Source organism: Drosophila montana, unplaced genomic scaffold (genome assembly GCF_035044405.1).
Source record: "Drosophila montana isolate Dmon_TW-CO22-7 unplaced genomic scaffold, ASM3504440v1 contig_3733_1, whole genome shotgun sequence".
Taxonomy (NCBI): Eukaryota; Metazoa; Arthropoda; class Insecta; order Diptera; family Drosophilidae; genus Drosophila; species Drosophila montana.
This window is the reverse complement of record NW_026998620.1, coordinates 11106228-11133191: the sequence shown is the minus strand read 5'-3', so window position 1 is coordinate 11133191 and position 26964 is coordinate 11106228. Positions and strand designations below refer to the sequence as shown.

Below are 26964 nucleotides of genomic sequence, written 5' to 3'. Positions count from 1 at the left end.
GCGAATAGTTCAATTTGATTGCTGGATTTTCCATATCATCGTAATTTTCGAATAAATGCCCGCTTCAGTTGATTAGCCTTGTCTCTTCAATAGTAAAACATTTGTAAAAACAACATTTTCGAATCAAATATGCCAGCTCAACAATGGTAACAGCTACAAGCCCTTCAATAGGGTTCGAGGTTCATAATAGAAGTGAGCGGCGGGAAATGGAATTCTTTGTGGCCCAATCTAGGCAAATCAAATGCGTACAATTTTCATTTAACCCAAAATCAAATATCGCAAAATGTTCAGCAGCAGAATAGCTCAAGCCAGAGTGCACGACTAAGCGATACTCTGTATAACAAGTTTTCGGAATAACTTGTGCTACAAAAGCTGCAACTTTTATCTAACTATAATTTTTTATACGGTTACGAAGAGATTTCAAAGCGTAAGCAAACATTTTAATATTTCATAATGTGCCAAAAACACATACAGGCCCTACTTAAATTTTCTTTAAGCAATTATTAATTTTTTTAATTTTATTATATGCAACTTTTAACTTTGCTATAATTGTAAGTTAAACATCTTTGTTTAAACATATTTAGTATATGCCAACTAGCTTCCACCTCTGACACAACATCAACATTGCCCAATTTGGCCACTTTTAATGAGTACAGGGTATATGAAACCGAGCCAAAAACTTTTATGAGTATTGTGGCGAAAATTAGCTTGGCCAAATACCAGCTAGCTGAAGTCACACACACGCACGCACACACACGGATATGTGTGTGTGTGACTGCTCTTCAAATAGCAGCACGTAAACAACAGGGCGTATGATGTGCTGCCCCCTGACCCCGCTCTGAGCAACCGTCAGAAAGTTTACAGCTTGTTGTTTTTTTTTTGCTCTATTTTTTTTTTTGTTCGGATGCTCTTTGGCACGCTCCGTTGCTGTGCTGATTCGATTAAAACGTCAACAGTGGCAACGGCAGCAGCAAAACAATTCACAGACGCCCCCAATTCGACTTTATTATCACAGCATATATGGGCGTGTGTGCGCTAGTGTGTGTGTGGGTGTGTGTGTCTGTATGTGTGTCTCGCCTTTGGCCTTGTCATATCCATCTCGATGGTTCACGAAGTTGTCACACCACATTTTATTTGATTTTTTTTTTGCCATCATTTGCTGAATATATGTTTTTGTCTTTCCATCGTTTTGCAACGCACTGTTAGGCCACCAACCGAAGCAGCCCTGCCCCTTCCTCGTAGGATCGTCTAACGGGGGCTTTGCATATATATGCCAGCCTTTTTGACATTTTGTTGCCGCCGCAGGGCAGAGGTTGTGGCAGGGCAGCACAATGCTCCCGTCCTGTCAAGTCGTTTGATCTTTTATTGCGTTTGTTTTACGAGCCGCCGTGAATCCCCTTTAAATTGCAAATTCTTTATGTTCGAATTTTCAGCTACCCCAACGCACGTCACCCCTAACAGCACCTAATCCATTCGTTCGTTTGCACGCACTTTATGTGGGCGCGCATGTGTGTGTGCCACACTTGCGTATGTGTCTGTGTGTGTGTGTGTGTGTGTTTTGTATTTATATTTATATTTATTAGTGCCTCCGCCTTTCTGTTTGCCCGCTTCTTTCGAAAAGTGAAAGGCATTATTTTCTCGACTGCTGGATTGCTTCACAGCTGCCACGCCCCTGTCATGCCGTCCGCCGCCCGGCTTTATGGGCATGCGTTCCCATTGAAGAGTTTGTCACTCTGACGGATGCGTGATAAAAGTTTATTGAATCGAAAACAATAAATATTTGATTTGATTCATTTCACAGCGCGACACTTCATTGTGTGCTCTCCGTCTGTGTGTCTGTGAGTCAGTGTATGTGTGTGTGTGTGTGTGCCACTCATAGATTTCAATTGATTTCGTGCCGTGTCCACTGAGGTAATTGAAAAATAAGTATTTTATAGGCTTCGGCTGAGCCATAAGCTTCTCAAAATAAATTGTTAATAAGCATAAGCTAATTTTAAACCAAAAGAAACAGATATATTTGGCACGCCATGGACATATACACCATAGAGCCTATATGATATAAAACACTCATAATGAAAAGCTTTTTTCAGCAGATTCCCAGTTTTCAAAACGATATCTTAACAAATAACAAAGTTTCTCATGCAGATGGGCGAGCATATATATTGTCTCGGCTTTTGAGCCTGATAAAGAATATATACACTTATCGGGATGGGATCTGCCTCTGCTATTCCGTACATATTTCGTAAAAAAAGAAAACTTTAATAATTCTCCTTCTTTTTATGGAAAAGAAACGCTGCACAAAAATATAAATAATACTATGTTTCCGATTTATACACTTGAAACGATCATTGTTAACTGATTTGAACAAAGCTAACAAACAAAGCTATATTATACAGACGTCTGATGCAAGGAAAATTTTGCTTATATGTTAAGAGCATATTAAAAGGATAACTCAAAAATTATTTAAAGAAATAATGAAAATCAACAAAACAAACTTATTTTGTTATTGATTGTTTCCGAAGCAGCTATACGATATAGTAGTCCGATCGAACCGACACGTGCAAGCTGCACCAAAAAAAAAAACCGACAAGTTTCCTTGAGACAGTTTTAAACCTGAGAAACTATTTTGCATAGAAACTGACAGAAGTGGATAAATCGACACGGGTTTTGATTCTGCTCGAGAATATACATAAGTATGTATTTTATGTGGTCAACTTATTATTATAATGAAAGATATTATAAAATATTTAAAAATTCCCCTTAAATTGTTGGCTCCGTTTTTCGGGGACCTTCTTAAATTACGCCATGTCATTAGCTTCATTTGCAGCTCATAAATGAGGCCCGGACAGGCCGAAGTAAAGGATGTGAAAATGCCGCAATGAAGAGGCTAAATCCCTGACATTCTGACGCCCATTACAACTGCAAATGAACCCGTAAACCCATTTAAGCAATGCCCGAAACACGAAAACTTCCGCGACAACTTTGTGGGCGAGCAAGCGTCCAGCCTTTCTGATTATTACTCAACACTTGAAAACTTTTTTTTTTCTTTGCCCTTTTTGCGGAAGGATGATGGTGGTTGTGGAGGGAAGTACGGGATGTGAGTTTAATTTGCCATGGCTTACTTGCCGCTGAGTTTTCAGGTGTTACGTATAGGGCATAAGGAGCAAGGATATCGGGCCTAGCAACAAAAACTGGTGGGCGCAACTTTGAATAACAGATAAAAATGTTACGTGCCTGGGCGCACGCTTCCTTCTATGTATTGCGCTTTCGGGTTGTTGCTGTTGTCAAGTTGAATGAAGAAATATTTCTGTTATCGCAGTAAAAAGATGTTTCGTGCTCTGCGTGTTTACCTTGCCATTGTTATTGTTGCTGTTGGATTCTTTTGACGGGCAGCGTCAAAGTAGCAATAGCTGAAATTTCGGGTTGAAAGCAACTAAGCAACAACCTTGGTGAATTCTGTAGCCACCGAATGCAGAAGCCTTGAACGCCTTGAAAGCAAATGAAATTTGTATTTTGTGCAGGATATGGCAAGAGCAAAAGCAGCTGCTAAAAAGAAAATGCAGGATAAAACCCCGTATAGATAGCACTGTGCGCATACAGACAGAGACCTTTACAAGCGGTGTGTCCAGCTCCGTTGCCGCCCACTCGAGCTATAAACAAAAGCACGTTGAGTGCTTCTGGTCGAGTCCTTCGCCTGATTTCCATGCGCATAGCCTTTGTGTTCTTTGCCCTTTGCCTGCTGTGCAAGGCAAGACACGGCCCGGACCGCTCCCGGTCTGCCCACAAGCCTTTGTGGCAACATCATCAACAAATCGTCAATAACACTTGACACTCGTTTCGGTTTCGGGCCCCTTGCCGCAGCGACCCCGCCTGCTCAACCGCTATGAACTTTCTAAGAAATTACTTTTTCGGTTGCAGATAAACGCTGTGCTCCCCGTTTGTCTGTCCGACTGACTGTCAATGTTGTCTGTGCTGCTGCTGCTGCTGCTGGCAACTCTGTTGCTCGGGCTTCCTCTTGCTGTGGCTGTGTCGCCTGTCAACTTGCCACACGCATTGAGCGCAACCATCCGGCCATTGAGGCAGCTGTCAGTAACTAAGGCAACGACTATGGTTAACCGAAACCTGACCTGAACAGCCAGGACCGTGAAGAGCCCAAGCAATGTCAACATCTTTGGCCTTGAGTAAATTGTGGGTGCTGCCCTTTAAAGTGGATAAGGCGAGCAAAAAAGCGATGTGCAATGGAAAAAAAAAAATTTTTAATAATCAGAATCCGAAGACGTACAAATTTTTGTCACTTTAATTATTTGCTGCTATGTTGAAGATTTTCCTTTGTTCATTTTTTTCCCCTCATTTTTATCTTTTGCCTTCCCGCCATTCTTTTGTTTGCTTTGCTGATTTCGTTTGTTGGTTGTTTTTCCTGTCGTTGGCAGCATTTCCATTCTACATTTTTCATTCGGGAAGAAGCAACAGTCAAAGAATGTTTGAAATTCTGAAAGCGTTTTTCACGTATTTTTTACTTTTATTAGTGTACGTGTTTGTTGGTGTGTGTGGGTGTGTGTGTGTGTGTGTGTGTGTGCTGAAATGAATGACTTGCTTGACTGGTTTTGTTTTTGAATTTCTATTGGAGCTGTGGCCTGGTCACATATTATCCTGCCAATGCCACAAGTATGTTAATGTCTGATGGCTCTCTTTCTGCTCCTGCTCCTCATTCTTATCCTGTCCCTAGACCTGTCTCTGGCTTTGTCTGCGTCTCGATAGTGACACTCATATCCGTGAAATGCAAATGTATGCGTGCCTCTTGAACATTATGAATAATTCCGGTTAAGATTCCATTTCAGACATTTGCCGTTTATTTTCATTCTCATTTCCATTGTCTGTATTCCGCATTCCACCTGCACATAAGTAGTTGTTGCTTGTTATGCGACTTATTTGGTTCGTCTTCTTGCTTTTTATTTTTGTTCCTGTTCTTTTCTTGTTGTACACACTTTCATTGCCATTGTAGTTCATTCTCGTTACTTGACATGAGCTTCCAGCATTTATTATGCAAAACGTGAAATAACACAAGCAGAGCAAACAGTCCTGACAGTCATGACAGTCCTGACAGTCCCGGCATTGGCAACCCCCACAGCCCCCACGCCCCTCCCACAACCTATGTGTGATTGAGCCAACTAACCCAGCGAAGAGCGGAATACATGCATTTTTCATTATTTCCGCAAAATTTTGAATGCTAATGAACGGATGCTGATAAAAGCCATTTGTGCACTTGACTGATGGCTGAGTGGGCCAATTTGACCCAGTTGTCTGACTCAATTTGTGAACCTTTGTGCAGCTCTTGAAAGCGTCAAATTAATGACCAGCCATTAAATCACACACACGCGAACACACACCTACACGCACACACACAATAAAATAAATGACAAAAACTAAATCCAATAGCGTGACCAATGCTCTATCAGCCACTTGCCAAGGCTGTCACACCATAGCAAACAATGATGGCATATGTGTGTATTAGGTGTATCCATAGTAAGATGATGATATATGGGCCACAGGTAACACCAGCCAACAGCATTTGGTGGATACTTTTATTTGTTAAGGTGTGAGTTAATGAGCTTGAATATTTAATTATACTCTTATGTTCTTTACGATACTTTTATTTTATAATTGCAGCCAAAAAGACAATTGAATTTAGACTGAAAAGTACTGTTGAAAAATTTCTCAGATAATAATTTAAATATAACAAATATGCGGTCTCTTCTTATGAGCATCAAGATTTAGACATAATATTTGGTGGTAGCCGTCTCCATATATAAAGGCTATCGCTTTCGAATACTTTTGATTTCGCTCTTCTTTTTATATTTATCTTTTTCCCTCAACTATTCATCTTTTCTCTTTTTTTTCACTCATTCGTACTTCCACACTTTTACCACAAAATTGTGGGCACAACTTAAAATCGTGAGAATCGCTAAGAGAGGCGATATTTACAAGAGATTAGCAATTTTGTTGTCGAGTGTAATGCTTGGCAAGGGGCGTGTTTAGGACCACTAACTGTACATGTAATATAATGGCAAGCGATGAATATTCGTGTGATTCATTTATCAGCATCATTACAATCATCAGAAGCAGTGTCCCTTTCGAGCCGGCCCAATGTATTGTGAATTACATTCTATCAAAGGACGCTTAATTATACTAAGTGACGCCAGAGCAGCGATGATGACGCTGATGGTCAACTAGACTACAATTAATAATAATGCCATACGCCCTATTGTTGCTTGAATATGTGTGTGGGTGTGCATGTGTGCGTCGAATGTCACATGGATAATTGAAAATTAATTATGTTGACATATTTGGAAAGTGATTGTTAAGATGGCGGCGCGTTGATGATGCCGCAACGTATAATTTTGAAATCATACCAAACAATTGCCCAAAACCCAAAAATGACCAAGCCAGCCGGTGAACTGGCCTAGCCCAACAGCAAATTGCCTGCCCAGTGGCGCTTTAATAGAGGCCTGTCATGTGGCCATTTGTTTGGACAGCGACGCCGTTGAAAGAAGTCAGTTCGGCTGGTTTCCTTTCCTATTTGGGCGTTTTTATTAAGCCAGCGCACGACAGAAAACATTTTGCTTTAATTAGCTGACGTTGCGGACATTGAATGCTTGTTTTGATCAATTCGATGGGCCCAGTGCGCCAGAGCTAATATTAACTCGAACATTATAGTTGAGCTATTTAAAACAAAGGATGCAGGATGCAAATGCTAAATTGCACAACAACACAAGTCGGAAGGATGCTGGCCAAATGCTGCAACCGCTTCGTCGTTTGTATGCGAGTGGACAAACATAAAGACGGAAATGTAAACGCACCAACTGCCAACTGGCAACTACAAGAGTTTCCAGCAGCAGCCGCAACAGCAACAAAGCAGCAAAAACAGCTTAAAACATTAAGACAAATGGCAGCAGTCGCTGCAGTAGGTAAAAAAGGACTAACTTTACACTTCGCTGCAGCCGACTGCACAATACTCTGCTCACAATGAAACGAACAGCTTTAAACAGTTCAATTTTCTTGGTCGGGTGACTCTAAGACTGTAATTATTACGACCGTAAATATTAGGAGATATCGATTTTTCCAAATCGCGAGGGCGGCTGTACACATGGCCGCAATATTTTTAGACAGGTCATAAATAGCCTATATAATTAGTTGACTTTAGACCTACAGCTGTGTGAAACAGGGACTTTACGTCCCATAGAATGCATATATATTCCAAAATAACTAGCTTAAAATGTAGCGAACAGCAATTGGACCAAAAGATGGACATGGCTCTGAACCAATATACCCTCTTTTACTTTTTGAACAGAGCATTAAAACTGCCATGGAATATGGAATAGGCGAATGCAAAATTCAAAATAATAATTTCTAAAGAGCAGAAGTTACGTTTGCATAAACAACGCCAGTTTTGTTCCCATTCTGTGCGCATACTAAAATTGTGCCTTATAAGACAAAACGCATTAAAGCCGCATTCTTCGAGCCTACAATGCAGCAGCCGCAAAAATATGAAAGGTATTAATAATAGAGGCAAATGTTACATTAAACATGAAAAATAAAAAAATATTGCCTACTTTTCAGCGGACATGGCTTAGGTGCTTTGCAAATACAGTTGCCAATATTATGGCAGCAACTTTAATTAAACTTATATGAATATTTACAATACAACTTTTTCTATAATTAAGTCTAACGTATAAAAATTAACAAAGATAGGGTGGTTATATAAATCGATTTGAGAGATCGATTGGATGAGACCTCCGCAATCTTCTCCGCATTCGGACCTCTCAAATTCTACGTCTCTTTAGATGGCGCCTAGCCAGACGATTTGGATGATTTTCAAGCCGCGTAATATAATTCGAAGCCAGTATGTTTCTAACGACCCCGACTTTGTTCAGTTGCCAACATTTAAGAATTATACAAAATTTTATAAATTTAACAAATTACTGTGCAAAGCAGTCATTAAGTGCTCCAAACAGACAAACAAGTAATCAAGCGTTGCAAACAAAGATAGCAGAGAATAAATGAAAATGAAATAAAAATGAAAATGAAAAACAAGTCTTAATAACCCGTTTCATTTTAGCCGTCTCTTAAAGCACCGCATTTTGGCACAAACGCGCAAATGTCACGCAAACGTTGTTTTTAGTTCAGTGCAATGTGCTGGCATTTAAGCACACGGACAGCCCACGCTCACACAGACACACATATACCCATATACCCGTATTCGCAACGATACCCACTCGATCCGGATACGGATCCATGACGGTGACGCTATCAGGCGGAAGTGGCACATGTCACGCTCCACGCTGCCTGCTCATTCAATTGCGATGTGTTTGTGAATGCGAAAGACTAAAAAGAATTCACATCCTTTGGGCCATGGCGCGGCAATTATGGCTGCATAGTTTTCAATCCTGTGTGCGCGTGTAAGTGTAATGTAAGTGCAATTAACATTTATGACTACACAACAGCAACAGCAACAACAGCCACTACAACAACAACGACAACAACAACAATCAAGAGCACAGCTCTTTCTATAAATATTTAACAATAATTTACAGCTTCGACTTGAAGCTTTACGCATTATTTTCTGGGTGCGCTCGCATAGTAATAATTATGTGGGTTAAACTGTTCCCCAAAGGCAAGAGGCGTCATGTGTGCTCTACCAGAGGCAGTCAGGCAACCCACAAACACACACAGACACGCACATAAACAACCACATACGAGGATGAACCGTGCCAGTATTTTCTTTTTAAAGTGTAATTCCTCTTCGGTCCGGCTTCCTGACTATTGTATAGGCGCCGCCTGTCATTCACCGCGTCGCTGACTATCTGACGTCATCAGCAGATAGCATGTAAAAGGGTTAAGTGGCTCAGCTCCTCTTTATGTTCACTTTTCATTAGTAAATAAAAATCAATAAACGACAAAAGCGTAAGACAGCAAGAAAAGAAACTCTTAGGCCAAGTTCCATGCCAAGCTATGTCGAGCATTTATTATTTGACCCTATATAAACAGAGGAAATTTTCTATATTTATCTACTCCTGCTATGACAAGGAGAAAAAAAATACACGAGCGCCGAAGATTTAATACCCTTTTGCATATATGAGCATGAGATTAAGTTAAAAAACTCTTAGGCCAAGTTCCATGTCAAGCTATGTCGAGTATTTATTATTTGATCCTATATAAATAGAGAAAATGTTCTAAATTTTGTTGCTCCTGCTCCTGCTATGACAAGAAGAAAAAGTTATACATGAGCGCCGAAGATTTAATACCCTTTTGCATATATGAGCATGTGCTTAAGTTAATTGGAAGGCTAAGCGAGCATTATGTTTATAATAATCGATAATTATAAAGATGGTAAATTAAAGACATTAAAAAAAAACTAAAAGACTCTGCACAAGAGTTATGCACATACTAATGGCATTGAAAATAACTTTTTCAGTATGTTACCCATTTCGTGCTAGCATTATGTATGCCAATATAGCTATAAATACTATTTCGCCCACAACTCAAATGAAAGAAATATTTCATCAAATATCTTATTTATGTACATAATATATCATCAGCCGCAGGTTTGTTGCGTTTAGCCTTTAGCTCGACATCGTATTGCCAATTGTTCGTGCATGCCGCCAGATTATTATCCGCAGGTAAGGTCTTGGCAGAATAGGCTGTTAACATTGTTGTTATGTTTCATTTTGGCTGAACGACGACAAACTGAGGCCGTGGGCATAAAATAAATATATAATAACATTTCAATTGAAGACCGACTCAGTTTAACTGTTGATTTTCCCAATTTAATTTGCTGCATGGCCACGCTGTGTATGCGCAATATCATTTTGCAAAAAGCCAGAGAAATATTTGTCGCTGCGTTTGCAAATAGTTGCATTTCGTTGCACAACAACATTAATTAATTATGTTTTACAGCTGCGCCGACAGACGAACTGTGCCACGCCGCGTATACGCAACGCACACAAGCTGCGCGAGTTCATAAAACTGTACAAGGGCAATGCTAACGGGAGGATAGTCAAGTAGTTGCCATGTCCAGACTGGCCACGCCCACAAACAACCCACGCCTTCTAAGTAGAGTGCAAACATTGCGCATTTCTTTTGCGGCTGCGTTTTTTCCCCGACTCCCCTTGGGGTATTGCTTCAAGCCCGGAATTTCAACGCGCATAATGTGCCGCAATGCGGTTTTTCCCGAACGCTACCAGAAGTCGCGTCGAAGACAACGCCACGCCGCAGGACACACACACACACACGTGGAGGGAGAAGCTCAGATACATTTGGCTCAAGTGAAATTTTTAACTTTGTGTGCTAGTCACCAATACATGAAAAGGGGTTCGTGTGTGTGTGTGTATGGCATGTTGAGCTGAATTTTGAGCATAAACGGCATAAAATATGTGTGCAATAAAACACACGATTGAAATGCTCAAGTCAAAAACTTTGCGAAATGCCTTTAAGCGCCATTGGCTTGAGCCGGATTGTGGTTGGGTTTGTGTGATGTGTGTGGCCTCCATGGGCTTGATTTATGCCACATATTCGCATATGCTGCCTTGCTTAGTGTGTGTATTTAAGCCGCTCAATGGCTGCCATCGCCATTGAATCAAGCCGCCCGACCGGCTGCGTGCCTATGAATTGGCTCTTTTTTAAGCATAACCCGACTCTCAACGGCCGTCTCTTGGGCTTGTTTTCACATTTATTTCACTGAGTTTTGAAAAGCGTGTGTGCGGATTTTAGTTTAACCAAAGGCGTGTGAATTGAGCGAGAATTAGATGAGTTTTACAGGCTGTTTTGGCAAGAATTTCCTTTCAACTTATTTGTTTTGCCTGTCCAATTTTATGGTAAACAACATGACAGGCCTCAGCTGCCTGCATTGAAAATGCCATAAATGTGGGCCTTGGATATGCCACTTGTCTATGTATGCCTGCAAACATCACAACAATTTTGTATCCTGTACAAGCAACAACAATTGACGGGCGGCAGCAGGTAAAATGACATGCTTTCAGCTTCTAAAAGATTCACTTTTAAATGTAATGCACCCTCTAGGCAAATGGTTCCAATCCAATTTTAGCACACAATTACATGCATATCATATATGTAAGAACGTGGAATATTTGCCAGAAAATATACGTTCGTTATTTTTAAAGGACTCAAAAAAAATTTTTACGAAAATTTAATGCAAAAAAGTTGTTTGACCTATTTCACATAAACTTTTGAAGTGCTTGCTGGAGAGAAGAGCCAAAAAGGGGAAAACTATGAAAATTCAATAAGCTGAGCAAGCAAATTAATTAGAGTAAAATCAACATATAATTCGCTTATGAAGCTCTAATGATAACATCTGTTGCATAGTTTATCCAAATAAAATATTCTTTTTCCAGGTGAATCAAATATAATTTGATCCATTTGCAATTAAATTTTAATGTTTTATGCTGCAATTATATATAATTGATTTTAATATATGATACTAAGGTATTCTATTACCCATAACGCTTTTTTTAATTGCCTTTTAAGCATTTTACGTGGTTAAGGCATAATTCCAAGTACTTGAAAGCATAATTAACTTTTACTGTGCTGAGTGAATGCTATAGCATTGCACTTAGAGCTACAAGTTAAACAAACTGTCTGCTATTTTGGACTTTTAAGTCTCTCGATGAGACATCGAAAGCTAATTAAACATTTAAAGGGCTCTCAAGTTCAGTTTTACCGAGCAACTTTAATGACAGTTTAATGCCTTTCGAATTGGGTCAAAAGACGCTGTCAGAGAAATTAAGCGAAATGATTGAAGCTCTGATAGTCAGTAGCAAAGTTAATCAGCTGAGAACAATGTGCTCATAAGATACCAAGGAAAATGTGAAAAAAACAAAACTGAAAACATAAAATACAAACGTAAAAAGTCTCATTAACTTACTTGAAATTAATCAGCAACATTCACCACAGCGAAACTGCATGCGTTGTTTTTTTTTCATAGATCTCTGTAGATGTATGTGTATATGTATCTGTCTGAACACCTCTTAAGTGCACGTATATCGTTAACAGCTTAATTGCTTGGCCATTTCTACGGCGTTGACGTCATGATAGGTGGCTGAGCGTGCACGGCGCTGAGTTTCAGCCAGGAGGCTGCCCGATGTCTTCGTTTCAGCTTTTTTAAATGCTTTTGTGTGTGTTAATGTTTTCCTTTTTCTTTTCTTATTTTTTTTTTTTTTTTTTGTCTGTTTTATGCTTAGTTTTTCTTTTTATGTTGCAGCTAATCCGTTTGCGTGTACGCGGCTAAACTTCTGGGTCTTCTATAATGCCTCGTTCGGCTTGTGGCGAGCATGCGTGTGTTTTTCTTTATGCATATAAATTCATGGAGGCTTTTACTTAGCGTTTAAGCACTTGATCCGCTGTGCGACATAAAGATATTACATGACAAAGCGATTTGCCGCTAAGTATACACAAAACACATTTACACACCCGCACACCTAAATTCGCACATCTGCACACACACTTGCACTCGCGCAATTCACTCGGCGCAGCAGAAATTTCGCGTGAGTCGTTTTTACGACTAATTTCGATTCGCTTTCGGAATTTAATTATTTCGAAATAACCTTTGGTATTATAGTTGTTTAATTTGCATTTTGGTATTTCAGCTTACATATATATGTATATGTATATATTTATAAAAGGCTTAGTTGATGGAACAATTACACAAAACGTTATTGATATGTTTATTTATATTATTTGGTTATATTAAATTACTTATATGTTTATAATTAAAAATTCAGACTAAAATTGATATGTATCGTTACAAGTTAAGTTGGTATTAAATTATGCTTTAATTATGTGTTTTTTTTTATATTATTTTGGTTCACATGACACTTGCTCCGAAACTTCCAAATAATTGTGAATTGTTAATCTGCAATAAAGGAACAAAACAAAAGTATAAATTAATTAGCAAGGCACACAAAGCAAAGGAAAATATGAAAATTTGAAGTATATAAAACTTTGCCTTCTGCAACTTCTCTTCGCAGGCAGGCTTACGGCCCCCTATTTTTGTAGGCCCCCATTATCTGGCGGCGTCTGCAAAGTTTTTATCTGCCACTCAGGTGCACAACTAAAATTAAAGCCTTTGGCTGCACCGCCTACCACTCAGGCCTTTTCCACTGCGTGTTGTAATTACATCAGCGCCGAGATTTTTATTGCCACAGTCACACACAGGCACTCACACACACACTTACACACACACACACACACAACTCCCCACCACTATAAACATACAGAGTGGGTATATAATTAGAGCATAATTACGGACCGACTAAAACTCGAGTATCAAGAAAGAGTGGCAGAAAAAGAATTAGCTGCCAGAAGGGAAGCTTCAGTCGGTCATCTATTAACTATAATCAACGCCAAGGCAAGCGGAAATAGACAGATTTCCGGCTATTAAACATTCAGCTACGCGGCAAAAGCCGCCAGGACAGGATCTCAGGCGAGTACACTTAAAAAAAGGACAACCTCAATTGTATTAGAGAGTTCTTGTTAACATCTTAAAATGCTCTCAGCGCCAGAATCTGAATATTAGTCATAATTTAAGGTTATTAATTCAAATTTCCAAGTTGTCAAACTTTCTATTAAATATTTATACATATATTCTTTTTTATTAAGCTATCAAATTTATTGATCAAATTAAGCTCATCTATTTTTTGCAGTGTGTTCTTCTGTTGGGTACGGTAAATTGTGTGGTATAAATTGAAAAAAATGTTAATTAGCCGTAATTTGCCTGCAGCGTGTAGATACAGGGTAGGTGTGTGTGTGTGTGTGTGTGTGTGTGTGTGTGTATGCCTCCCTTGACATTGACACACACACGGACACACACACGCGCAGCAGGTGTTGCCAGCATGCTTAATTTAGTAATGAGCCCATTCTCCCCAATTGGAACCCCACCCCCCATTGGACATCTTGACAGTGAGCTCATATATTAGCATAAACAGTTCATTTATATTAAACTGAATTTCGCCGGTTGGTCCTGGGGTGTGGCAAACAAAATGCGTATATACACAGAGCTTATGCGTATGCATGACAACACAGTTCGATTAGCCGAAAGTACACAATACACATGCCTAATGGCTGAGCAATGGCGGCTATTAAACGTGGCTGTACCGAAAAATAAACAATTCCAAAACTAAACTCTTGCTGAGTATCGCACAAAAAGCTATCAAGTTTCTTGTTAGCAACAATTTACACATTTTGTGCGCCCACTGTCCCAGCCCTCCGCCCACAAAATATGAAAGAACAATATATTATTCGATTCAGTAGACTCCACTTGCCACAATATTTTCCTTGTTGTTGCGTTCATTTGCTTTTTGTAATATTTGGCACGCTTGAGCACGCGATATTGCAATTGATAAAACGCCGGGTATTCGATACTTCCTGTCACTCTGCTGCCCCTTGGCACTGGCAGCGGCAATGGCGGAAATAATAACCAATCCTCTGCACCCAATGAAAACAGAAAAAAGTCCCTTATTTTTGCCGTAGACCATGATTTCTTATATGTATGAAGAATACGTATATAGGTATTTGGGTATTTTGTATTTCTTTGTTCTGGCAAAATGATTAGCAACGACATGTTATTTTCCGATTGCTAATGTTGAGCAACAGCAGGCATTGATTTATTACAAGCTCCCTAAAATAAAAAAATAGGTAATGGGTCCTATTTTCTTTCGGCTTATGCCTAGAAATAGGCAAAGAAAATTCAATTCTGCCTGTTACTGTTAGTGGCCTGCTACAGTGACTACTGGTTTTTCTGTTAATAAAACTGTTAGTTATACTGTTATTCTGAATTTGTAGTAATAGGTAATGAGGCTGTCTCTGCTGTTAATGAAACTGTTTATCAAACTGTTAGTGTGCATTTTTAATAACTTATCAATAAACAATCAAATGTGCAAAACTTTTGGTGTGACTGTGATTATTACTGTTACTGTTACTGTTACTGTTACTGTTACTGTTACTGTTACTGTTACTGTTACTGTTACTGTTACTGTTACTGTTACTGTTACTGTTACTGTTACTGTTACTGTTACTGTTACTGTTACTGTTACTGTTACTGTTACTGTTACTGTTACTGTTACTGTTACTGTTACTGTTACTGTTACTGTTACTGTTACTGTTACTGTTACTGTTACTGTTACTGTTACTGTTACTGTTACTGTTACTGTTACTGTTACTGTTACTGTTACTGTTACTGTTACTGTACTGTTACTGTTACTGTACTGTTACTGTTACTGTTACTGTTACTGTTACTGTTACTGTTACTGTTACTGTACTGTTACTGTACTGTTACTGTTACTGTTACTGTTACTGTTACTGTTACTGTTCTGTTACTGTTACTGTTACTGTACTGTTACTGTTACTGTTACTGTTACTGTTACTGTTACTGTTACTGTTACTGTTACTGTTACTGTTACTGTTACTGTTACTGTTACTGTTACTGTTACTGTTACTGTTACTGTAATGTTACTGTTACTGTTACTGTTACTGTTACTGTTACTGTTACTGTTACTGTTACTGTTACTGTTACTGTTACTGTTACTGTTACTGTTACTGTTACTGTTACTGTACTGTTACTGTTACTGTTACTGTTACTGTTACTGTTACTGTACTGTTACTGTTACTGTTACTGTTACTGTTACTGTTACTGTTACTGTTACTGTTACTGTTACTGTTACTGTTACTGTTACTGTTACTGTTACTGTTACTGTTACTGTTACTGTTACTGTTACTGTACTGTTACTGTTACTGTTACTGTTACTGTACTGTTACTGTTACTGTTACTGTTACTGTTACTGTTACTGTTACTGTTACTGTTACTGTTACTGTTACTGTTACTGTTACTGTTACTGTTACTGTTACTGTTACTGTTACTGTTACTGTTACTGTTACTGTTACTGTTACTGTTACTGTTACTGTTACTGTTACTGTTACTGTTACTGTTACTGTTACTGTTACTGTTACTGTTACTGTTACTGTTACTGTTACTGTTACTGTTACTGTTACTGTTACTGTTACTGTTACTGTTACTGTTACTGTTACTGTTACTGTTACTGTTACTGTTACTGTTACTGTTACTGTTACTGTTACTGTTACTGTTACTGTTACTGTTACTGTAACTGTGTCTTTTTTGTAACTTGTTACTTTTGGAACAAATACATTACTTGGCTTTTATAAATCATAAAGAGCTACTGTTACTGTTACTTATAATTCATACTGCCCCTCCTATTGGCAGGGTCAAATATTCTTAACTTTGCTTACGGACGTTGCAATCCTAATTTATCTGATTTCAATTTAAAACTTAAATATTTTTGTAAATTGGCCATGGCTTAAAGCGAGTACATGCGGAAAATGCTTGAAAGCAGCCAAAAACAATAATATCACATGTATGTCCGGTACTGGGAAATATGATGCATGGGCATCACATACATAAATCATTTCTGCCTTTTGTACGTTCTAATGGAGTTTGACTTAGTTTTTGCCAATTTTTCAACGACCAAACCGAGAAAACGGCCCGCGGCTCCAATTGACATGGCCAGGCATCGCATGGCTTTGTTATTATTGAACAAAAAGACTGAGCAGAAACATTATGGAGCCGGGTCGAATATAGTAACGAAACAAGACAGAAACCGCAGCACCAGCAGCGGCAGCGCCAGTGGCACCAACAGCCAGGAACCGTGTCGTAAATTTTGATAAAATATCTGAAATTTAATTAAGGTTGGGCCGCTGCAGCTGCAACTGCTACTGCCCTTCAATCGGCCCAACATAAAGCCATGCAGCTGTTGGATAGTCGCTGTCGTTGGTATGCTCGCAGTCAGGTAATTTATATTGGGGTACACTGCGCTCGCCATGGCAGCCAACGTCATTGTCAGAGATTTCAGCAGGTAACCACACTAAATACATATCTATATAAATGTACACTGGGATATCACTTACACGGCCAGCGTTGGTGACAGTTGGCTGCGTGTCGCGACGGGGGGTACGCACATATATACGCATATCTCGGATATACCCAAACGCTCCGATAATGGCCAACTAGACTGACGTTTTTAGAGGACCGTCAGCAAAACGCGACGCGACGCGACGCGACGCGAGACGCGGGGGCTACGTATATAGGTGTCAGGGTTTTATTTGCGGCTGCTGCAGCACGTTGCAAGTGGCACGTTGTGAATATTGCAGCTGAACGTTAAATTTTGCGGTTTTAACACCAACTCCAGTCGGGCCGGAATGTCGACGTTAGTTTCGCGGTGTAGGATTCTACCGAACGGCCGCTGTGGCGAATGTAACGCCTGTCAGCGGCTAAAGCTGCGTGGGTCATTTTTGGTCTGAGAGAGAAAGAGAGTAAGAGCGGGACGAACACACACACACACACAGAAACACGAAAACACACATGCACATGCACACTTGTGCCGCTTAGTGCATGTCCTTGAATATTTCACAGAAAACTTTTGTTTTACGCCTTTGGCGGCAACTCAACAAAATTACGCCGAGTCGAGTTGGATTTGATAAATTCTGAACAGCTCACTGTGAATGGCTTAAATGTTATCCCTAATATCCGCGTGCTGCGCGTTCATTGCTGGACTGCGGCAAACTGACAAGCATGGCCAAAGCGTCGCTTGCTTTGACCTAACTCGTGCTGTGGCACGAAAACGAGCGGCACACGCAGTCCGGATAAAAATGCCAGAATGCCACACAGCGACTAACAAAGAGAGCAGCTCTTTAAAGAGAGTCCTTTTTGCTCTTTGCTTGTATTTGTCTTTTAGTGCGGGGGAAACTAATGGCACCCACTTCTAGGGCTCGAGCTGAGTACACACTTAAACCGCCTGCTTGTGTGCTGGCTGAAGCTGTGGCTGCGGCCCGAACTGTGAAATGGACATATCCTTGTTTTATTTTCTTTCTTTTTTTGTTTTTTTTTTTTTTGATTTACGGCGCGCTTAAGATTCAATTTGGCAGCTGCTGCACCCACACATGCCACTGCCGGCCATCAGCTGCACCGCCCCCACTCGAGCACCTTAGCGCATGCAAACCATTTGGCGCCAACAATTGGGTCAATTGGTCACGGCTGTCAAGGTCTTAAACTTTGGTATTTATGGCATGGCATTCATTGTAATTTTAACATTTTTTTCCTTTTTTTTAATTTGTTAAAAATTCATTCCAGCACTTGCTGCATGCTTTTGGCGACTCGCATGCGTGTGTTGCATGTGCCAGTAATTTCCGCCAGAGTCGCGTGTTTCCGTTTACAAGCCGCACACACGCAGAGGCCGCTCGGTGGCACTTAAGTATCTGTTGGCGCAGCCAAAGCCAGTGTCACCCCTCTCTAATAATATCCGCAATTTGACTGCCAACCAAAGGAATGCATTATAAATGCCTGCAACGTTGTTGGGGCAATCGCAGTCGTTGTCACAGCAGCAATCGTTGTATAGAATCCAATCTTTAGCTGTACTCCAAACATATTGGAATATTTTGAATACATTTTACGTGGGAGTTGTAAACTGCAAAAGAAAGACAATTTTGGGTAACAATAATAAAATGCATTCATTTTAGACAGCGAACTTAATATTTTAAAGATTTTTTGAGTTATTTTGACCCCAATGCCGAAGATAAACAAAATAATAGTTTTAATATTATTATAACTATTGTTAATTTTCTTATTATTTTTATCATTATTATTATATTTATTATTAGTATTATTCTGCTTAGAAGTAGGATTTATCTATTCATACAAAATTAAAAATTATGATCTACAAACGAAAATAATGCAGAGAAAACTAAACGAATTCTGACAACTCTCCTTAAGTTTTATTGTTCTATCGTAAACATACATATATAAATAAAGAATTAAAAAATATTGTATATAAAAAATACAAAATTCTACCATACATACGTCGTTGCTTCAATAAATCCAGATTTAAGTTAGTTTTGGCCAAAGAGCGTTATGGATGAACGATTAGGTTGCATCTCTGTTCTGTGGTGCTAAATGTTATTTATTATTTAACTTTTAGCAGCCGCAACTTTTCCTTTTTTTATGTTGGCAACATATTACGCCTGTCAATAAAACGAGCAACTCTCTTTTTTCACTTTCACTGCTGTGGTTGTAGTTGTTCTTGTTGCTGCTGCTGGGGGCCATAAATGGCTGACAGTAAATTAATTTACGTGCGTCACAAGTGTGCTTAATGGCTTCATTGTGGGCGTTGCGGGGCGTGGTTGTGCTATAAACTCAACAGCCGTTTGCCAAACAATTTACAAATCTCTAACTCTGTCATTTGTTGGTCCACTGAAAATACAAGCTCCGCTTTTTCACATCCTTTCGGCATGTGAAATGACTGTTTGCTCGCAGGCTGGCAACCAGAGCCGCTATACTTCATATGCTTTGACCATTTGTGCGCCACATCCCGCGTCCCCAGCTTCGCTGGCATTTTAATTGCATTCAGAGACAACGCCGCAGCTGAAACGGCGAGCGATGATTACTGACTGCCAACAGTCAAACAGTCAACCAGTCAAAAAGGATGGCAATTCAGCTAGAAAGCTGCACTCCCTTGCCCAGACTGACTGGCTGACTGACTGTGTGATTTGCTTAATCCGGAACGTTTGAGAGCGCTGCTAAAGAGCATGTTTTAAATATTTCAATGGCCAGCGGATCCGGCAATTGGCACAGACACACACAGACATATATGAATGCAAGTCCTCGCAATGACCATTAGGAGTACATTTTTTTTCTTTGACGTTGCGCTTTTGCCTCATTTTTTTCGCTCTAAGTGACTGTTGCCCCAAGTGCACGTACTTTTTTCTAACTGCCCCGCCAAGCCCCATTGACCTCGTTGAACCCAGCGCCTGGTTCGGCCAGACAATGCAGTTAAACTTTAATAAGCACAAGTGCAGCTGCACCGGCAGAGTCTGCCTCGAAGAAAAGATGTAGCACAGAATCGAAAGACAACATTTGGGCATATAAATAAATAATACGTTGCAGTGGATAAGAAATGCAATTGAAACAAGAAAAATTCTTCCAGCCACAATCTCCGACAGCACAACACTCTATTCCCAGTTGGTATTGCAAATTTCGAGTAAACACTCTACATGGAACTTATACACAACTTAAACAGAAATCAAGCGAATGCTACAAGGCATATTATTTTATTTAAATTTTTTATATTTTACGTTATTCTTTCGTTTAATGTTTTTACAATTTTTAATGTGGGAACTGTATTCCTTATTCGTTTCTTTCATTATCATATATTAGTTACATTTAAAGAGATGCTGCCTTACTAACTGACTAAGTAGTGCAACACAGCAATATGACTTATTCCTTTTATAAAATATGTATGAAAATAAGTAAGAACAGTCTAGTTGGAAGTGCCCGACTGGGAAATAGCCTGAGCACAGGGCCGAGCCACTGTTATAAGCATTCCGACTTTCTTCTGTGCACAGATGGGCAACCAAATGTACGGAAATACAGCTCGATGTCCTTATCAAAAATATATGTGCCTCACCGGGGCGAAAAGGCCACCTGTTTTGCCTGTTTCTTAAATTTACACTTGTTCATAATACCCTTTTTTAGCCATTTTGAATAGATACAGGGTATGATAAATGAGCTGTCCGCCTACCATTCACGTTGTTTATTTACACTATCGTCCAGTATTTACGCTTACGGAATATATGTCATATTATACAAAAGTCACGAAGAGCATCGATCATTATACCAAATATATCTTTCGTAAATTCTATAGTACTATTTTTATATTTTGCATTATGAATAATACAAGGTACTCATACTACATTTAAGGTAAGATGAAACTGTTATAGAATTTTTATTTTATAAATAGTCAACGTTCGGTATTAAGAGTAAGTTTTCAAGAATGCACACAAATAATAAAAATAAAAAATAAAAATCTGGTGCTGGGTTCAGTGACCAGTTCAGAGGTCAGCTACCCCTGAGCTGGACATCTGCTACACAGCTTGCTACAAATTGCTGTCACGTATTTCGTTTCCTCACATATGTTTCTATCACAATGTCGGCAAAGTTTTCAACTGACACAACTAAAGGCTCAGTTGTCTAATTTAATTGTATGCCCAGCTAAATAAAAATAGTTGAAAACGACGTGCCCAAGCATGTAGGTGTCCAATTCTAGACACTTAACGCAAAATATCTCACTCGAGGGGCAACCAGTGCAGTAAATTTCAAACTCACCTGTGTTTGATTTGACCTTTTAAATTTGTCGCCATGCTGGAAATTGTGTTCGCCCATGCAAGGCCACATCGATTGGGTCAACTAATTTTAGCTCATTACCAGCTTGCACCAAATTAAGTTGAAGTCAGTGAGCCACGAAGCCATACGAAAGAATTCAAAGATATAAACAAGGTATAAAGCAAATGAAATAATTTATATATAAAATTAGTAACCACATTTGTTTAGCTTTAACACAAACATAGTTTAGTTAAGATGAGCTTTTTGTGCAAATAAAGTTGAGTTTGAAAATGCTTTGAATTTTTGAAGAAGTAACACACAAAGGATTTTACACTTGACCGCATTCTGCACTTGTGTAGATGTTACTTCCACAGGCGTCATGCAATTTTCGTTGTATACCCTATAAAAAAATATACTCATCAAGTGATGCAAGCTCATGCAATGCAATAAGTTAACTAAATTGATTAATCAACTGCCAAATAATTGTATAAAGTAATATCTAAAATCTAAAATATCAAATGTGTCAAGAAAAATATGCATGAAGATGTTGTCCATATTCATATCCATGATTTTAACACAGTATATTGTGTACCAGAACATTTCAGGGTTTTTTACGAATGCACAAACATATATTTCCTGTATAAAAAAAAAGAGCTAGCTGTACACAGGGTATGTTATGAGCACTCAACAGTGCAAAAAGTCATCACGCATATGTGCATTGTTTTGCACAATTTAAAGAGCTAAAGCAATTTAATTAGAGTACAGAGCACTAGCCAAAGCAAGGGCTCTTTTCTTCACATAAGAACACATGCCATACCATGCATACCTTGCACACCTTTTGTTCGTTCAATTTGTGTTTCTACTCTGTGTACCCATTAAAAATGGGTAAGAATAGGTATACATGTTTCACAGAGACTAAGTGCTAGAGTCTAAATATTCGGAAGAAAAGTTTTCCTACTATGCGCGCGGATATCATCAATGACTGACTTTGTTTCCACACAGACATAGTTATAAGGGCATATCACTGAGCTCATATCACCCGCTCGCCAGAAATTGTAAAAAGTTGGTATACTGGGTATCTGCTAGCATTCCTCTTTTTGCTTTTTGTTTTGCTGTGCAGTTTAGCAACAGGAGCAGACAGTTCAACTGCCACCAAAATTAGTACACAATGAGCCAAGTGTTGGAGGTGAAAAAGCGGTCTCGAACTGCCGCCAAGCATCAGCAATAGGTCCCCAAAGTGAGCTCATTGAGCCAAGTGAAATTGGAATTTTTGCCGCTGTGCCAGCGACAGTCAGGGCTGGACAGCTGTCGGTGTTTGTCATTTCCGTTTCCACCTACGTAGCAGCGCTCGAGGATGTCTCAATTGACGTTTTAATTACGAATTGTTTTGGCGCTGCGTGCTGTCCTTATGCCCCAAGCGAACTCGCTTCTATTCAAGGCAAATTATTCAACGAACTTAAACAATAGCAAATGTCGAAGCCATCGATTATACTGCTCCGCAAATAGGTTAAGCGGTGGCAGCCCTTCGCTGTAGACAAATTTAATATTTGCCTTGGCAATTTGCCTAATTAGTTTGCGAGCATTTGGGTTACATATCTAACGGCAAGTTCAGGTGAGGCCAAAGCCTTTGCTACGCATTGTGTTGCATTAATGAGGCCGTTGCATTGAGTTGCTTATGCTGGGCAATGTACGAGCCCTCAAGGATTCAAGACTGCTAATGCGAGGGTGCAATAGTTGAGGGATCCAATCCTAACCATGTCTTATGCTATTCTTGCTGTAAGCTTTGTCATAGCTGTCGACTTAAAGACAAGCGATGGTAAGTCGTTCACCTAGGCGTATGCGCAATGCGACCGTTTTAAAGTAAACACATCAATAACAAATTAAACACCTGCGCCCGAGCTTGAATATAATCGTTTAATTGAAAGCTGAAAGTTTAATGCCCGGGGCTCTGCGATTGGCAACGCGCCAGGGGACCCAAAATAAAAAATTTAAAAGAAAAATGGAAAACCTGGCCCAGCAAATTGGCTCGCGGCTCGGCTGCATTTTGAGTGGCACTTTAAACGGCACCGAAATCAGCGAGGCTCTCGTTCTCTCTATCTCTTTCCCTCCGGCTATCTGTTTTGCGCCTCATACATTTCTGTGTTTTGCTTTTGCAATTTAAATAGTTACACCCCCAAACGCTCATCCCCCAAGCGGCTAGAACGGCTTGGCAGCCAACCAAGCTCTTCAACGGAATATGAAATTTGAATGCCACCGTCCGGTTCTTGCTGCGGCGTTGTTTGTGCTGCGATTTCGGTTCGCTTTGGAGCCAAGTGAATGAGCGTAAAAACTTTAATTAAAATGGAAACCTTACAATTGCATTGTGGCCATGGCGCTGCCCGTCGCGACTTTTTAATTTAATTAAAAATGCCGCTGCTCCAAAACAAGCAGACATGGGGCATCTGTCTTTAAGCTTCCAGGCGGACTCTTTAACAATTCAATTGAGACGTAATTCATCTCTTGCAGTTGGGTGGCTTTTTTTCAAAGAAAACAGAAACACAAACAAGCTAAGCAAACAGCCTGAAACTGATTGGCAAACTGTCCATGTAATCGGAGACACTAATGAAAATCAATAATACAGGCACACAATGGGCCACAGCGGGCGGGCCGAGGCTCTTAAAGTGACTTTCAAAACAAAAACAACAAAAGCCAAGTCGGTGCGAGCCATAAATAAAGCAAAGTATGGGCCAATGAGCCAAGGCACCTTCTGTGCCAGCTTAAGGCTGCCAAGCAACCGGCCTTCTTGTTGTTGTGCCGGCTGCTGTTCCTTTGTGGCTGCCTCAACAATGCTCCACCGTTGTCAGAGCGGGCTGTAAAGTAAGTACGAGAGAGAGGTAGGCCAATAAATGGCATAGAACATTAAATACAGTAAGCAGGTGCAGTCGAAGGCGTGTCCATGACAGACAACAAGCGGTTCAAAGGCTATGACAATGCCAGCAATTTAATTGGCTCGTTTCCTCTGGCCCGGACTTAAAGCCGTTGAAGCTGCCCCTAAAGCAGAGCTGGTAGCTTAAAGTTGGTTAGTACGGCTGGTGTATTAAATAATTGAGCATATGAAAATGTAGTCGAATAGAGTATTCCCCACACACACACACACACACACACACACACACACGCGCGCACACACAGCACACTTCGGCCAAAAGGAGCAGTGCTGACAGAATTTGTAGCATACTTTTATGTGCGCTGCTTGAACTTTTCAGCAAGTTATAAACAACATTAAATGTTTGATAAACAAAATAAATCAAGCCCAAAATGAAAACAACAAACACAGTGACAACCCTGCCACAGCAGTGCATTAAATTTGCCCAACAGCAACAACAACAACTGACAACACTTTGCAACTAGACGTTGCATCGTCCTGTAGCGCATATAATTTTACTTTTCCCACATGGCCCCCGCGGTACATTGTTTCACACCTTATGGCAACAACAAAAAAACCAAAATAAGGTGGCGTTAAAATGAAGCAGCTCGAATGACATGCAAACTTTTGGCCCAGCACAAAACATTTTTCCGGACAACCCGCCCCTGGCAGCCCAACGTGTGCACACATTGTGCGCATACACATGAGTAACTGGGTGTCAGTGTGTGTGTGGGTGTGTGTGTGTGCGTGTGTGTGGGTGCAAGTGCTGGCCATTAGCATTTGTCAAGTTGCCAATAAAATGCCTTTGAATGGACTAAATTGACTTTGGCATGACAAACAATTCTATGAACGTTGTCCTGCCGCTTCAGACTTGAATCGGGTATAAAAACATTTTAGTCGTATGACTTGCACTATCATATGTTATGTGTGAGTATTTGTAGCCATCAGTGAGTTAGCGAGTTACTAAGGGTCAATTGATAAACAGACAATAATTCCAAAAGCCACAAGGTGCGGCTTGTTTTAATACCTGCACCAGTGAGGGTATCTCTATTTTAACATAATGTGCATAGCAAGTCAGACTTTCTTTTTACACAAAAACCGAAAGTTAAAATAGTTTTAAAATAATCATTTATAAATTATTTTAATAATATTACACATAGAAAACTCTTGCATAATCACTTTATTTTATCTGCTAATGTTTATTTGAATAAGTTTAATCCTTTCTCTCAACCTGCAAAATTATTTGCTCCACCTTGTTCGGTTTGTATATTTCAGTTGAGCTACGCAAGGAATTTTAAAAGTCATGCTGAAAATGCTGATGAAAAAGAAAAGCTTTTATAAATATATCCTATTTAATTATATGGAAATGTGTAATAAATAAATTATATGCAATTGATATGCGACTACTTTTTAATGACAGCTACAAATGTAAAGTATAGCTATTAATGTGTGAAGAGGTTGGGCAATGTTATTTCGGTATTGTACAAATGCTTGTGAACATTATCGTTATTGTTTACACGAACATCAACCATAAATCCATACGGGAAACCAATTAAAGGTGGCGACCCACCCAAACCCACTTTGCGAGCATGTCCAAGTGTCTGTGATAAATGGCTGGCCATATTTTTACACTGCCAACAATTAGTGCAAACGAAATCAAATTTAAGCAGCGCTCGTCCAGCTCCACCAACTTTAGCAAATCATTGTGTAATTCACTCGAAATACAAACGAGTGAGTCCGAGCCTGAGAAGCGGGCAACGGGCCTGGCCAGCAGGCGGTCTCTGATATTAGAGTTGGTAAAAGGAATACATAATAATGATGTTTAGGCCGTCAGGCATGTTGGTGCCCTCACATAGTTGCCATTTTATTTATGACACTTGCACGTAACGCCCAGCAGCAACAAAGATAATAGCACACACCAACAGCAACATCAACACGAACACACACAAATTACACTAGCCCAACTGGTCTCCAGGGCACAACTTGCCAACAGGCGCACGGAGCATAAAGCGCTGAGACATGAAAGTAAAAGCAGATGCGGATGTGGATATGTAAATGGAAATGGTTGGCCCTGGACACTTCAGAGAAACCGCACCAGGCCAGGCCAAATAATTATCTTGGCGCATAATCTCGATCTGATGTTTTGGTAAAACCAGCAGGCAGCCATTCCGGGCCAGATCTTTTGCCTAGGACAAGGCTGGCTTTTGTCTTAATGCCACGAAAATCTCAGCCACACAATCTATATAAGCTTGGGTGTGTCTGTGTGCGTGGTCTGCGTGTGACTGCCAGCCGCATATTTACTTTGCCTTTAGTTGTAACAACATGAAAATTATGCTGATTATGAGATTGGCCTCTGACAGGCCTCTAGTTGAGGCCGACACGCCCACTGGGCGTTACGACAAAAATCGCAACTTCAGCGCTGTGCGTCGCGTATGCGAAAGTGTCAAGGTCCATGGAGCCTAATAAGCCTAATAAGCTTAATGTGCTTAATAGATTAATTAGGAGCCAGAAACACACGTAAACAAAAGTCGCCGCATAAATGGCACACAAATGAATAATTCGAATGGCAATGCATTCGCAGCTGAGCTACTGAGTGCCCATCAAGTCAACAAGCCGGCAAGCAGTGTGTGTGCGTGTGTATGCTCGCTGCACTCGAATGAAGACCACTTTTGAGGTGCTAAATTAGCGCACGCATTAAAAGAGCATTACTCATACGCAGCGTTGCCTACTTGAATGCATAAGCAGCGCACACGCTTTGCCACTCAAACTGAAAGGATTAAAAAACCCATCGATATACATATAAATATTTACATGTTTGCAGTTTATT

At 39.9% G+C, this 26964-nt stretch overlaps 1 protein-coding gene across 1 annotated transcript in view; it reads right to left on the bottom strand.

The window, feature by feature from the left end:
- The window catches only part of Gfrl (Glial cell line-derived neurotrophic family receptor-like), a 105043-nt gene extending 92847 nt beyond the window's left edge, over positions 1-12196 (bottom strand). The window contains exon 1 of the mRNA XM_064693254.1: positions 11939-12196. The gene's annotated coding sequence lies outside the window, so the exon portion shown is untranslated. The remainder of the gene's footprint in view (positions 1-11938) is intronic.
- Between the last annotated feature and the right edge of the window lie 14768 nt (positions 12197-26964).